The 15516-nt window shown below is 47.1% G+C and overlaps 1 long non-coding RNA gene across 2 annotated transcripts; it reads right to left on the bottom strand.

The window, feature by feature from the left end:
• Window positions 1-1878: 1878 nt before the first annotated feature.
• On the bottom strand, window positions 1879-12167 carry LOC142908605 (uncharacterized). Of its 2 annotated transcripts, none has more exons than XR_012931881.1 (4): window positions 11970-12167; window positions 6751-7013; window positions 5518-5897; window positions 1879-2658 (listed from the first exon to the last, which is right to left on the bottom strand). It is a non-coding gene; the product is annotated as an uncharacterized LOC142908605 (long non-coding RNA). The 2 variants fall into 2 exon arrangements; XR_012931880.1 differs by having other exon boundaries at window positions 5747-5897.
• Between the last annotated feature and the right edge of the window lie 3349 nt (window positions 12168-15516).

The raw sequence follows: 15516 nt of genomic DNA, 5'->3' as shown, positions 1-15516 counted from the left end.
ACTGTAACAACTACAGGGGCATCTCACTCCTCAGTGTGCCGGGAAAGGTCCTGGCAAGGATTATTCAGCATCGCCTTGCCAGGCACGCTGAGGAGAGGCTTGCGGAGCCCCAATACGGTTTCAGAAAAGGGCGGTCCTGCACAGATGCCATATTTTCTGTCCGTCTGCTACAGCAGAGGTGTAGGGAATTCCAACAAGACCTACATCTCTGCTTTATTGACCTGGTCAAGGCCTATGATACCATCAGTAGGCCTGGGCTTTGGGTTGTTCTTTGTGCTTTTGGAGTACCTGACCCTCTGCTCACGATCATTAAGGACCTTCATGATGGTGAGCGGGCCCGGGTAAAACTACGTGGCCGGGAGTCAGAGCCATTCCCTGTACACCTTGGGGTGCGACAGGGATGTCCTCTGGCTCCCACATTGTTTAACATCTATTTTGACCATGTAGTTCGTGAAGCCTTCAATAGCTGTACCGGGGGAATCTCCATATGGTACAGATATAATGGGAGGCTGATCGATGCCCGGGTGCGGTCAAGGGATGGCTCCCTATTGCTCAACCACGTTATGTATGCTGATGATTTGGTAATAGCTGCTCATTCAGAGGAGGAGTAGGAGACGCTGCTGCTGAGACTGGAGCATGCCACTAAGAGGTGGAGCCTTACCATCAGCCCCACCAAAACTAAGCACCTGCCTGGGTATTTTGTACCAATGGACACTCCACCCCCACAACTCCCAATCGGTGATGGGGCAGTTGTGGAGAGAGTGGAGAGTTTCCCATACCTGGGCAGTGTGCTTATGACCGGCTCCAGGTTAACAGCAGAGGTCTCACTCCGAATCAGTCGAGCGGCAATCTTTTCATCGGTTGCGTAACGCTGTGTGGAAGCTACCTGGTCTGTCGCTCCGCACTAAGCTTCAGGTCTTCTCAGCCACGGTCATTCCCTCCCTTCTCTACGCTTGCGAAACGTGGACCCCCCTAATGGAACATCTTCGCCGGTTAGAAACATTTAGGCTGGCCTGCCTACGATCCATCCTGGGTTTAACCAGACTGGATTGTGTGAGGAGCTCACAAATCCTTGAAAGATCTGGGCAAGGTCCCATCGGTGAGCTCCTCCGGCGGGCAAGGCTGCGATGGCTGGGTCATGTAGCCCGCATGCCCAGCCACCGCGTGCCGAAACAGCTTTTTTTCGGCTGGATTGAGGGGGCTAAGCGGGTGCGGCACAGGCTAGAGAAGACATGGAGTGATGTGGTACAGGAGGACGTGGAGCTGAGTGGACTTGCCGATGACCGGTACCAGCGGTGTCAAGATCGGCCTCTGTGGAGGAGGCTCGTGAAGGACGCTACTGGGCAGTTGGAGGTAGTCGCCCTCCAACAACGGAGGGCGGAGGAGCGACGCTCACAACGAGCGGAGCGCCGGGTGGCTAAAGCACAGTAGGTTGGCACAGTAGGGGGCACAGGTGGTGCATCAGCCAGTCATCTCAGTCAGTCGACCCGTGGCACCTGGGTCTACCCCGTGACCTCCTGCCAGCGGGCGTTCAACACTTCACGTGGCCTCAGGGTGCACATAGCCTGGCACAAGCGTCGTGGTGACGTCACCGCCACTTAGTGGCGAATGGCGGTTGTTGTTGTTGTGTGGAAGCGTAACGCATTGTAGTGTAGCGGTTAGCGCTACGCTGCGCTACGAACCTGGCGACCCGAGTTCGATTCCCGCTCACGGCCCCCACCGGTGACGATTATTTCAACCGGTCCTGGGCCTCCCCTAGGTCGACTCAGCCTCAAACGAGTAACTGTTGTGGTGTGAACATCGGGAGACAAAGGCGGCCGGGTGTGGTGAATCCAAGTCCCGGGCGAAGCCGGGTAGTTAAAGCTCGTGCTGTTATATTCATAATCAGATGTTTTTTATTTCGACTCGAGGAAAATCGGTGAAATCGGAAGCCAACGATAGGCCCCAGTTGTGGGCCCTTCTTAACCTGGTAACAAAATATTATTCTTCGTGAGTGATGTCCTCACCTAAGCGTGTGAGACGAGACGGACGCACAAGACTCTAGTCTCCCTTTGCTGTACATCACTCACAGAGCACCACAGCGCCCACCCCCCCCCCCCCCCCCCCCGGGATCCACAACAGCGTTCGCCCCGCAAGACTCTGGCACCTTCTCCCTGCCTCAGCTGGACCATCAACAACGGCAACATTTGTGTCAACAACAGCAGCAACAGCTAACTTGGCGCCTTTATGATTACGTCTTCAGCACGGCAGCAGCAGCACGGAACAACTTCAGGGTATGACTCAGTCGCAACGCGCGTTTAAAATCGTCACGCAAGACGGCTCTCCGCGAGACGTCGCGGGCACACGGCGCGTTACTTTTCTCCCCCAATAAAACTCAGACAACGTGAATGCGTGGAAACGAGAAACGATGTCGGAACGCAACGGGGCATCGCAAATCGTGAAGCTTTTTGCGAGAGCGGGAAAGAAAAGCTTCCTTCTAGACGTCGCCGCCGCAGCGCCACGACGGCACCAGCGTGAGCAGAAGTGACGTGGGCCAAGCGGCACCGGGACAGCAAGACGCCTTGCTGGTGGCGGACGCCCGCCCCGCTGACGTCGTCGCCGCTGACGTCGTCACCGCTGATGTCACCGCCGCTGACGTCGTCGCTGATGATGTCGTCGCTGCAAAGGGGCAAGCGGAGAAACGAGACGTCAGTCGCCATCGCTACGATGAGAGCGATGTACGAGTACCGGGGGGACTCTTACCCCCTCCGGCTCCTCCTCCATCTCCACCACCAACAACACCAACACCACCACCACCAACACCACCAACACCACCACCAACACCACCAACACCACCACCAACATCACCATCAACACCACCAAGACCACCAACATCACCAACATCACCAACATCACCACCAACACCACCACCAACACCACCAACACCACCAACACCACTAACACCACCACCACCAACACCACCAACACCAACACCACCAACACCACCAACACCACCACCAACACCACCAACACAACCAACACCACTAACACCACCAACACCACCAACACCACCACCACCACCAACACCACCAACACCACCACCGCCACCACCTCCTAAGGGATGGAAGATTTGTTGGAGGTTGTTGGTAGTTGAGACTGAAACCTCTTCCTCACTTGTTCACTCAGCCACTCACCCACCCACCCAATCACTCATTCAGAGAGACGATCCATCACTTTACGTTTAAAACTATTTGGTAAATTAAAACGCCGACTGTCACATCATCGACGTCGGGTGCCCGATTGTAACTCCTCTGCGGTGAGCGGTGCACCACCACCACCACCCCCCGCATGTCAACAACGCTCTTTGCCAAAACAGCAAACCCCTGCCCAGAGTTGCGATGCTGAGATTCTTTTTATTGTCAAATCGTTCTTTTATCTCCGTTTGACCGCAACTTTGTTGACTGCCCTCGATGTGTGCACCTCCGTGAGTCTATGGGAGCCTTTAACATTGAAGTCTATGGGAGCCTTTAACATTGAAGTATATGGGAGCCTTTTACATTGAAGTCTATGGGAGCCTTTAACATTGAAGTCTATGGGAGCCATCTTCTTTGGTTCTTTCGGTAAAGTCACGTAGAATGAGAATAAAATAATAAATTGAAAAAATAAAATAACACAATAATATTCTCACGACGTTTCGGCCACAACACAAGCGGCCTTCATCAGGTGAAGGGGACGAGACTGGAGGACAGCGCTGGAGTGACTTTACCGAAAGAACCAAAGAAGATGAATCCTTGCAGTCACGAAAGCTTTAAATCGAAATCTATGGGAGCCTTTAACATTGAAGTCTATGGGAGCCTTTAACATTGAAGTCTATGGGAGCCTTTAACATTGAAGTCTATGGGAGCCTTTGACATTGAAGTCTATGGGAGCCTGTAACATTTAAGTCTATGGGAGCCTGTAACATTGAAGTCTATGGGAGCCTTTAACATTGAAGACTAGGAGCCTTTAACATTGAAGTCTATGGGAGCCTTTAACATTGAAGTCTATGGGAGCCTTTAACATTGAAGTATATGGGAGCCTTTTACATTGAAGTCTATGGGAGCCTTTTACATTGAAGTCTATGGGAGCCTTTAAAATTGAAGTCTATGGGAGACTTTAACATTGAAGTCTATGGGAGACTTTAACATTGAAGTCTATGGGAGCCTTTGACATTGAAGTCTATGGGAGCCTGTAACATTTAAGTCTATGGGAGCCTGTAACATTGAAGTCTATGGGAGCCTTTAACATTGAAGACTAGGAGCCTTTAACATTGAAGTCTATGGGAGCCTTTAACATTGAAGTCTATGGGAGCCTTTAACATTGAAGTATATGGGAGCCTTTTACATTGAAGTCTATGGGAGCCTTTTACATTGAAGTCTATGGGAGCCTTTAAAATTGAAGTCTATGGGAGACTTTAACATTGAAGTCTATGGGAGACTTTAACATTGAAGTCTATGGGAGCCTTTAACATTGAAGTCTATGGGAGCCTTTAACATTGAAGTCTATGGGAACCATCTTCTTTGGTTCTTTCGGTAAAGTCACGTAGAATGAGAATAAAATAATAAATAGAAAAAATAAAATAACACAATAATATTCTCACGACGTTTCGGCCACAACACAAGCGGCCTTCATCAGGTGAAGGGGACGAGACTGGAGGACAGCGCTGAAGTGACTTTACCGAAAGAACCAAAGAAGATGAATCCTTGCAGTCACGAAAGCTTTAAATCGAAATCTATGGGAGCCTTTAACATTGAAGTCTATGGGAGCCTTTAACATTGAAGTCTATGGGAGCCTTTAACATTGAAGTCTATGGGAGCCTTTGACATTGAAGTCTATGGGAGCCTGTAACATTTAAGTCTATGGGAGCCTGTAGCATTGAAGTCTATGGGAGCCTTTAACATTGAAGACTGGGAGCCTTTAACATTGAAGTCTATGGGAGCCTTTAACATTGAAGTCTATGGGAGCCTTTAACATTGAAGTCTGTGGGAGCCTTTAACATTGAAGTCTATGGGAGCCTTTAACATTGAAGCCTATGGGAGCCTTTAACATTGAAGTCTATGGCAGCCTTTAACATTGAAGTCTATGGGAGCCTTTAACATTGAAGTCTATGGGAGCCTTTAACATTAAAGTCTATGGGAGCCTTTAACATTGAAGTCTATGGGAGCCTTTAACATTGAAGTCTATGGGAGCCTTTAATATTGAAGTCTATGGGAGCCTTTAACATTGAAGTCTATGGGAGCCTTTAACATTGAAGTCTATGGGAGTGTTCTATGTTGAACTTCTTTCGCTCCGCACGTGACCAGCCATGCAAACCCGCTGGCGGCATTCACAAAACAGACTCAGCTCCCGTGCCTCTGATTAGCACGGTTGGCCACGTAGGGTGCGAAAGAAGTTAAGGGCACGTACACATACAGAGAGACCCACGGACACCCAGGTCCACGGAGGCACAGATTAGCACGGTTGGCCACGTAGGGTGCGAAAGAAGTTCAGGGCACGTACAGCCCTCACGACAGGGAGCGTCGAGGCGCGATGACGGCGTGCCGAACGAACGAGGAGCCTCTTCGTCGTCAGGGCCGTCGTTTGCGACATGGCCGGGTAGCTTCTGAAAAACAGCTGCATGGCTCGGTGGGCATCAGGCGGTGAAATAAACAAAAAGAGTCTCCAGCGAGCGGAGAGCGAGAGGAGAGGCGGAGAGGGACGGACGCTCTGGCGCGGCGTTCGGTCTCACCACAGGATGGTGGCGGGCGGCCACGCCAACACCGAGCACTCCATGTACACCGCCTCTCCCTCTCTCGCCCTGTATATCCTGTCTGGCTCCGACAGCATCTGTGGGGCGCTGGCTGTGTGAGGCGGTCGTCGGGGGGCTGCCGCGTCCCCCCCTACGAGTCGTGGAGGGGGGGGGTCGTAGAAGGCGATTCGCACAAAGTGGGTTTTTAAAAAATATAAAAAAAATCGATTTTCAGAACCCTCTCTCTCTCTCTCCCTCTCGCCTGCGAGGTTCTGCGGCTCGGAGTGGTTGTTTCTCGCGTTGGCCTCTCGTCACCGTGGCGGTCGCGTGGATTTCTCCCTCCGGGTCCTTCCTGGCGTCTCTCCCCCCGCGCCGCGCTCAGAATCGACTACTCACAGAGAGACCCACAGACTACTCACACAGAGACCCACACACTGCTCACAGAGAGACCTACACACTACTCACAGAGAGACCCATACACTACTAACAGAGAGACCCACACACTACTCACACAGAGACCCACAGACTACTCACAGAGAGACCCACACACTACTCACACAGAGACCCACAGACTACTCACAGAGAGACCCATACACTACTAACAGAGAGACCCACACACTACTCACACAGAGACCCACACACTACTCACACAGAGACCCACACACTACTCACACAGAGACCCACACACTACTCACACAGAGACCCATACACTACTCACACAGAGACCCACAGACTACTCACACAGAGAGACCCACACACTACTCACACAGAGACCCACACACTACTCACACAGAGACCCACACACTACTCACACAGATACCCACACACTACTCACACAGATACCCACAAGTGTTTCGAGTACTCGGCCCCGCTTGAACGTCGAAGCTCAGTGGGCATTGCCTAGTGAAGTCAAAAGAGTCGAGTTTAGTCGATGGCCTTTAGTGGGAGTAGCGTTGAGAGGGGGCATCGTCTCAAGTGGGGTAGCGGCGCTGTTTGCTACTCACGGTCAAGGGGCAGGGCGAAGGGGTTGTGACGGTCGCCCAGCACAACGACCAGCAAGGCCACTAAACGGGTGGTGGTGTGGAAAGTCTCCATTGGGGGGGGGGGGGGGTGGCAGATGGTCGGCCTGGCGGCTTCCTTCACTTGGCTAGGAGGGGTGAAGGGGAGGGAGTAGGAGGAGCAGTGGGAATGATATTTATTTAGACTGCAAGAGGAGGAATCCAAAGCGCTACGAAGCTCTTTTTTTCACAGATGTCCAGTTGTGGCGCTGAGTCAGAACATGACAACAAACACAAAACAAAAACACGGCGTGAGTGCAGAGTTACAGGAAGAGTAAAACAAATCACTTAAAAAATATATATACTAATAAAACTAACCAATGTTTAATCTTGCCACGCGAAGCACACCACCGTGCTACATAGCTCTTTTTAAGAAGAGACATTGGCCCATAAACGGTGGGCTGATATCAAGTGGACATTCAGGGCAAAATACTCTAAACGCGTGGCGTTTCTGAATGTGCAGGGGAAAAAACCGGAGGACTCTGGGAGAGAAATCCACGCGGCTGCGGGGCGCGAGAAACGTCAACTCCAAAGATAGAGCAGGGAGTGTCAGAGTCGGTATCAAACCCCACTACCTCCTGTACACCAGGTGACAACCATGCTGGGTTAAAGACCTCCTCCTTCACAACGGGACAATTGGATGCATGCCTAAGGCTCCCTCACTGATGGACACGTTCCTCCTGCGTTGAGCAAAATGTTTAGGTTCTCATCGTTTCGCAGAGGCTGCATTTTTTGCCACCGCAGAAAACGAACGTTGGGGGAAACGCCTCCTTGCATTGGACTCTTTGTTTTTTTTTGCTAAAGTCACGTAGGTAAAAAAATCTATAAAATAAATAAGTGGAAAAAAACTCAATTAAAATCACGACGTTTCGGAGGCAGCAGCACAAGCTTCCGTCTTGAGGTGGAAACCGTCACGGCAAAATTGCTGCATCAGGTGAAGAGAACTCTAAGACACCCGAGATTGTATACAGGTTAAGGGGGGGGGGGAGATAAGAAGGGCCGTGGGGGGGGGCTAAGTTAAGCCGCCTTCTGTTATGCTGCAGGGGGTTGGGGACGGAGAGATGGCCGTGTGCAGGTTGAAGAGCGTTACACACGTGAACCAGAGGCAGGAGGCAGTAGTTAAGCTGACAAATTGGTTGCCTTGCAGAGCATACTGCTGTAAACTATAAGGCTGCTAAAGTTTAACTTGGGTTTAACTTTATTTTTTTTTACCCCCGCGACTTTACCGAAAAAAATCCAAAGAGTATGAATCCATGCACATCGCGAAAGCTTCAAATCTAGCGCCTCACATCGTGTTAGTTTGGCACCGATGTTCGTGCTGATGTTTTAAATTAGATCAATAAAACAACATTGATTACAGCCCCAGCTCAGGTTTTTTTTCCCATCAATGAAACATCCCCTGAAGTGAGAGCACCTTCCAGGATATAAACCAACACTGCCGCACGTCTGTCCAAGAGCTGTGTAAAAAAACAATTGAGTTGAAAAAAATGTCAAGCCGACAGGGAAAGGGGCTCCTGGCAACTGTGACCGCCAGCCAGGTCGATGTATTGGTAATGAGAATGTGCAATTTTTTTGTCCTTGGAAACACAGACTATGAATAAAATGAGATATTCTTAGCTCTTTCGGTAAAGTCACGTGGAAGGTAAACAATAAAATAATACAATATATATAAAACAATAAAATTTCTCACAACGTTTCGACCATAACACAAACGGTCGTCATCAGGTCGAAACGTCGTGAGAATTTTTATTGTTTTATATATATTTTATTGCTTTATTGCAGGGGTCGGGAACCTATGGCTCGTGAGCCAGATGTGGCTCTTTTGATGATTGCATATGGCTCGCAGATAAAACAAAATATTCTCACTTTGTTTTAATCCATCCATCGATTTTTCACTGTGCATGTCCTGTTCAGGGCTGCAGGAGCAATTGTCCATTATTTTAATTGGATGATACTAGCCTACGTTTGCCGTTGCTGGGTAAAACAGGTAAACGCCCCCTTTTGAATCAGTCTGAGACTGCGTCTGCTCGGTCATTAGCTCAAAGCTAACCCTTCGACGAAGAAGATGGCGAAAAGAAAAAAAGACGACGAGTATCGTACATTTCAGGACGAATGGACCGAAGAATTCGCCTTTGTGGAGAGAGCGGGTTCTGCAGTGTGTCTAATTTGCAATGACAAAATTACATCGTTGAAACGGTCGAATGTAAAGCGGCACTTCGACACGCGCCACGCTACCTTTGCATCAACATACCCTGTGGGAGACAGCAGAAAGAAAGCGTGCCAAGAGCTTCTGAGCAGGGTGCAAGCTAGCCAGCAGCAACTCCGCGTATGGACCCGGCAAGGTGACTATAATTCGGCTAGCTTTGCTGGTTCTTTAGCAATAGTGAGGAACGGAAAACCATTCACAGATGGCGAGTATGCTAAAACGTTCATGCTGGATGTAGCCAATGAACTTTTTGATGATCTTCCGAACAAAGACAAGATAATCAAACGGATACAAGACATGCCTCTGTCGGCAAGAACTGTTCATGATCGTACCATCGTGATGGCAAACAAAGTGGAGGAAACGCAAGTGAAGGACATAAATGCAGCGCCGTTCTTTTCTCTGGCTTTGGATGAGTCAACAGACGTGAGCCATTTGTCGCAGTTCAGCGTGATTGCAAGATATGCTGTTGGTGACACACTGCGCGAAGAAAGTCTTGCTGTTCTGCCATTAAAAGGGTCACAAGAGGTGAGGATTTATTCAAGTCTTTCATGGAGTTTGCTCAAGAAAAAAGTCTACCTATGGATAAACTTCTCTCAGTGTGTACTGATGGTGCTCCGTGTATGGTGGGGAAAAACAAAGGATTTGTGGCGCTTCTCCGTGAACATGAAAATAGACCCATCCTAAGTTTCCATTGCATTATACACCAGGAGGCACTTTGTGCTCAGATGTGTGACAGGCAGTTTGGCGAAGTGATGTCGCTGGTCATTCGTGTGATCAACTTTATTGTTGCCCGAGCCTTAAATGATCGCCAGTTTAAAACACTGCTGGATGAAGTTGTAAATAACTATCCTGGTCTGCTTTTGCACAGCAATGTGCGTTGGTTGTCAAGAGGGAAGGTGCTTAGCCGTTTTGCGGCTTGCCTGAACGAAATCCGGACTTTCCTTGAAATGAAAGGCGTCGGGCATCCTGAGCTAGCCGACACCGAGTGGCTCCTCAAGTTTTACTATCTCGTAGATCTGACTGAACATCTGAACCAGCTCAACGTGAAAATGCAAGGCATTGGAAATACAGTGTTATCCCTTCAACAAGCTGTATTTGCTTTTGAAAACAAGCTGGAGCTTTTCATCACGGATCTTGAAACAGGTCGTTTACTACATTTTGAAAAACTGAGCCAATTTAAAGATGCATGCACAGCAAGTGAGCCCATTCAAAACCTTGATCTCCACCAGCTAGCTGGCTGCACATCCAGTCTCCTACAGTCCTTCAAAGCACGCTTTGGAGAATTTCGTGAGCACACTCGTCTTTTTAAGTTCATCACCCATCCAAACGAGTGTTCACTGAACACAGCCGACCTGAATTACATCCCTGGTGTCTCCGTCAGAGATTTTGAAGCAGAAGTGGCTGACCTGAAGGCCTCAGACATGTGGGTGAATAAGTTCAAGTCACTGAATGAAGATTTGGAAAGAATCACACGACAGAAAGCGGAGTTGGCGAGCAAGCACATGTGGACAGAAATGAAAAAACTCCAACCCGAAGACCAGCTGATTCTCAAAACTTGGAACGTGCTTCCTGTCACATACCACACACTGCAGCGTGTGAGTATTGCTGTATTGACCATGTTTGGATCTACGTATGCATGTGAGCAGTCATTCTCACATCTTAAAAACATCAAGTCCAACCTACGATCACGTTTAACGGATGAAAGCCTCAACGCTTGCATGAAGCTTAACCTCACCAAGTACCAACCCGACTACAAAGACATCAGCAAATCCATGCAGCACCAGAAGTCGCATTAATGGTGAGTGTTATAACAACATTATTTAAAAGAATAAATTCAGAGGCTTATTATACTGACATTTAGTTGAATTCACTTTTAAAATATATTATATGGCTCTTACTGAAATAAATTTCCAAATTTTTTGCTTTCATGGCTCTCTTAGTCAAAAAGGTTCCCGACCCCTGCTTTATTGTTTCCCTTCAACTCTGACTTTACCGAAAGAGCTAAGAATATGAATTACTGCAGTCACGAAAGCTTCACATCAAGATTCAAAACGAGATACTCGCAGAGTTTACGCTTCTGAATGTGCACTTGTTCAAGCGATTCACTCGGTCTAAGAGGCAGACGCACGGTAAATTATTGGGCGGCACTTTGTAAGCTCCTAAGGTAGACAAAGCGAGCTTGAACACGACACGCTCGAGTGAAGTCTTTGAGCGACGCATAGTTCATAGTTCATTTATTTGGTATAGCCCTGTGAGCCATTCGGCTCTTGAATCGGGTGCAACCGCAACAAACAAAAAACATGAACAAGAAAACATCTTAAAGTGATTATGTGACTGTGCAAACAGAAAATATAGGAAAAAAATATCAAAATATTCCTGAAATAGCACCGTACACCAATGCTGTGTGCAAAAATCCCAGTGGGATGCAAGTCAAATAACAACAACAACCACAAGACAACTAAGATTAAAGCCATCAGTCTAACTCCGTACTACAATAAACAAAAACATGGCCAAAACAAAAAAAAACTTTTCGAAATCACCAAAATAAAACCCATAAATTCAATGTAACAGTGATCATAGGGACTGTGACCGAATTTTAACAATAAACTACATAAATAAATTATAACACCAAAATCTAGAGCCATAATTTAGGCCACTGAATAGCAGTGGCAGCTAGGGTTGTACAACTCCTCTAGAGCACATTGACACGCGTGCATTGCAAATAATTCAAGTTTAAAACACGCAGCAAAGATTCGTTACAAAAGCCTAGCGGCAGCCTTCACGCATCCTTTGGAAGCTTGCCAACCCACAACATAACCTAGAGACCATCTTCCAGGTCTCTATGGAGACCATCGCATGACAGCGGCATCTGTAGCCGGCCAAAGTGCCGCCTCGGCCGGCTGGGCAATCTAGCCGAGACCGGTGACACTCCCGGAATAGGCCTCAACACGGCACTCACCAGCGCAACGCTGCGTAGGTGTCTGGGCGGGGGGGTCTTGAGCTATATCCTCCTTCGTGGTGAGGTTACAAACAAAACAATGTCCTCGTGTGGTCGTGGTGGAGGAGGAGATTCGACGTTCCGTGCCTCGAATCACGGGCAGGCGACTCGGCGGGGCTGTTATCACGTGAGGCCTTAGCAGGGCGCTTTTATAAACCGTAGTGCGGATAGGCGAACACGCAGTGCGAGCGAGGCTCAGATTCTGTAGAATTGATAAACACTGCCCATAGACTCAGCACTGCCCATAGACTCAACACTGCCCATAGACTCAGCACTGCCCATAGACTCAACACTGTCCATAGACTCAACACTGCCCATAGACTCAACACTGCACCATAGACTCAACACTGCACCATAATAGACTCAGCACTGCCCGTAGACTCAACACTGCCCGTAGACTCAACATTGCCCATATACTCAACACTGCACCATAGACTCACCACTGTGATCTCTACATTAGGTCAAACTTAACATCTCTTAATGTTCGACGGCTTGTGCACCAGATCTTATTTATTCATGATGTACTTACAAAAAATTCCGCAGACTACCTACTGGATCTCCTCTCTGTTTCAAAGAACAAATTTGACCTCAGGTCTTCGCTCATTTACCAGCTTCACATTCCCTATTGCCGTACAAAAACTGGAGGAAGGGCCTTTGCTATTCATGACCCCAGGGTCTGGAATGCTATTGCCAATAAACTGCAACTTGAATCACTACCTATGAGATCTTCACTCAAAACTGCTCTAGAGGAGTTGTACACCCCTAGCTGCCACTGCTATTTAGTGGCCTGAAATATGGCTCTAGATTTTGGTGTTATAATTTATTTATGTAGTTTATTGTAAAAAATTCGGTCACACTCCCTATGATCACTGTTATATTGCATTTATGGCTTTTATTTTGGTGATTTCGAAAAGTTTTTTTGGTTTAGGCCATGTTAATGTTTATTGTAGTACGGAGTTAGACTGATGGCCTTAATCTTAGTTATCTACATAATGACACCTTGCCGATATTAACTATGTTAACCTATTTGTATTTTTTTATTTTTAAATTATATCTTAAAGCTATTTTATATTCGATATTTATTCAATTTTATATACTTCAGCCCCTTGGTGTTAGACTTTTAACCCTTATTATTATAGTAAGACTTGTTTAAAACTTATTTAAGATTTTAGATTCCTATATGTTGAATGTATGCACCATCCTGCCAAAGTAAATTCCGTGTCGGTGTGAACTTTCATAGCGAATAAAACCCTTTCTGATTCTGATTCTATTGTGGTTGTTGTTGTTGTTATTTGACTTGCATCCCACTGGGATTTTTGCACACAGAGTTGGTGTACGGTGCTATTTCAGGAATATTTGGATATTTTTTTCCTGTATTTTCTGTTTGCACAGTTACATAATCATTTTAAGATGTTTCTTGTTCATGTTTTTTGTTTGTTGCGGTTGCACCCGATTCAAGAGCCGAATGGCTCACAGGGCTATACCAAATAAATGAACAAATGAACTAAAATGAACTAATATCGAAAGGCACATGAACATAATTTATTCATACTCTAATTTATTTATTTACGGAGAAGCTCATTGTGGGAGCGTGTCCCGTTCCCCGGAAGTGACGTCATGTCACCTGCTGCCGCTTGACGTCACGAGGTAACAGGAAGCTATTGCTTCCTGCACTGAAATCCGAGGTGAGAAATTCTCATTGTGGTTGTGGTTGTTGTGGTGGTGGTTGTGGTGGTTGTTGTTGTTTACCAAGGTAGAGCCTCGCTCTCTCTCGGAGAGATGTCAATTGAGTAGCAGCGAGCATGGGAATCGATGTCCAGGTTGGAACTTTACAACGCGGGGCCTAGCCACGCGGGACCTTGCCTCCTGCCCTCGCCTGATTGCATTCACTTTAATTATCTCGCTTAAGTTTAATTTGTCTTCACCCGGCTCGCCACTTTGTAACTTTGTTTTATTGTAAATATTCACGCATTTTTTATTTTTTTCACCAGGCCAAGCCCGCTTGAGCTGCTATACCGCTCTTGTTATCAGGAGCGACCTGCCCACAACAACACAAGGTGAGGCTTTGTCAACGTGTGTGAATGTTTTGACTTTAAACTTTGGTGACTGCAGGAATTAATATTCTTGGTTCTTTCGGTAAAGTCACGTAGATAGAAAATAATAAAAATAAATGAAAGAATTAATGCTGAGCAGATGAAGGTGGTCAGGCATGGTTCTGGACACACCACCACCTGTTTACTCATGGCAGTGTGTGACAGTGTCAAGTTTGTGTTTGAAGTAAAGTCTATTAACTCTGTTGAACACGGAGGTTATATCAAAAAATAGTTTATTTTGTTTTCCTCTGGAACTCTTTATAAGAATGCAAACAGGAGGTGAACACAGCACACACATTCAGCTGAAGTCGGAACTGTTCATCCCCAGCATTCAAGGACACCTGAGCCTGGATTCACACCTGAGTTGCGATTGAACATTAATGTATGCATTTCTGCATAACACAAATAGTATTGTTTTCAACACCCTTTGCTATGTCAGCCGAATTTAGCTTTCATAAATATTTCTTTTGTAGTCAGCCGAAATTGTGTGCTTAGAGTTTTGGGTTAACATTCATCTTGAAGATATGAAGGCTTCCAGGCATATTAATGACATTTTCCCTCTCATTGCGTGCCATAACAGCCCGTGGAGAGAAACCCTTCAGGTGCACTCTGTACGTGAAGGCGTTTGCACAGTCACCACATCTTAAAGTACACCAGAGAACACACACGGGAGATACACCCTTCAAGTTGCAGTGTGTGCGTGAAGGCATTTGCACGTTCATCAAATCTGATTAATTTGGGAAACTTTTTCACTACATCATGAATATATTAATAAGTATAGACGTGTAAGTCTCGTGTGCATTCCTCTGTGCCTGACGTGTAGATGGTGTGGATATTATTTTTTTCTGTCTGCAGCTGACGCTTCCTCTGCAGATTTGGTCTGATGGAGCAAAGGCAGTCAGCGCAGCTCGGTACGACAAGTCAACAATGCGACCAGCGTGCATACAGCACGGACCGGACTGGAAATTTGACACGGCACCAGAAAAGTCACACAGGAGAGAAACCCTTCAAATGTACTGTGTGTAACAAGGCATTTTCATGGTCATCAGTTCTTCAGAACCACCATAGAACACACACAGGAGAGAAACCCTTCAGGTGCAGTGTTTGTGGGAAGGCATTTTTATGGCCATCTGCTCTTAAAAAACACCAGAGAACACACACGGAAGAGAACCCCTTCAAGTGCAGTGTTTGTGGGAAGGCATTTTCAGATTCATTTGCTCTTAAAACACACCAGAGAACACACACGGGAGAGAAACCCTTCAGTTGCAGTGTTTATGGGAAGGCATTTTTATGGTCATCTGCTCTTAAAAAACACCAATAACACACACGGAAGAGAACCCCTTCAAGTGCAGTGTTTGTGGGAAGGCATTTTCAGATTCATTTGCTCTTAAAACACACCAGAGAACACACACGGG

This window comes from Petromyzon marinus, unplaced genomic scaffold (genome assembly GCF_048934315.1).
Source record: "Petromyzon marinus isolate PM22_M1 ecotype Great Lakes invasive population unplaced genomic scaffold, UKy_Petmar_22M1.pri1.0 PM_G_Scaffold_10, whole genome shotgun sequence".
NCBI classification, from domain to species: domain Eukaryota; kingdom Metazoa; phylum Chordata; class Hyperoartia; order Petromyzontiformes; family Petromyzontidae; genus Petromyzon; species Petromyzon marinus.
Note: the sequence above shows the minus strand (reverse complement) of the source record. Positions and strands in the feature narration are given on the sequence as shown.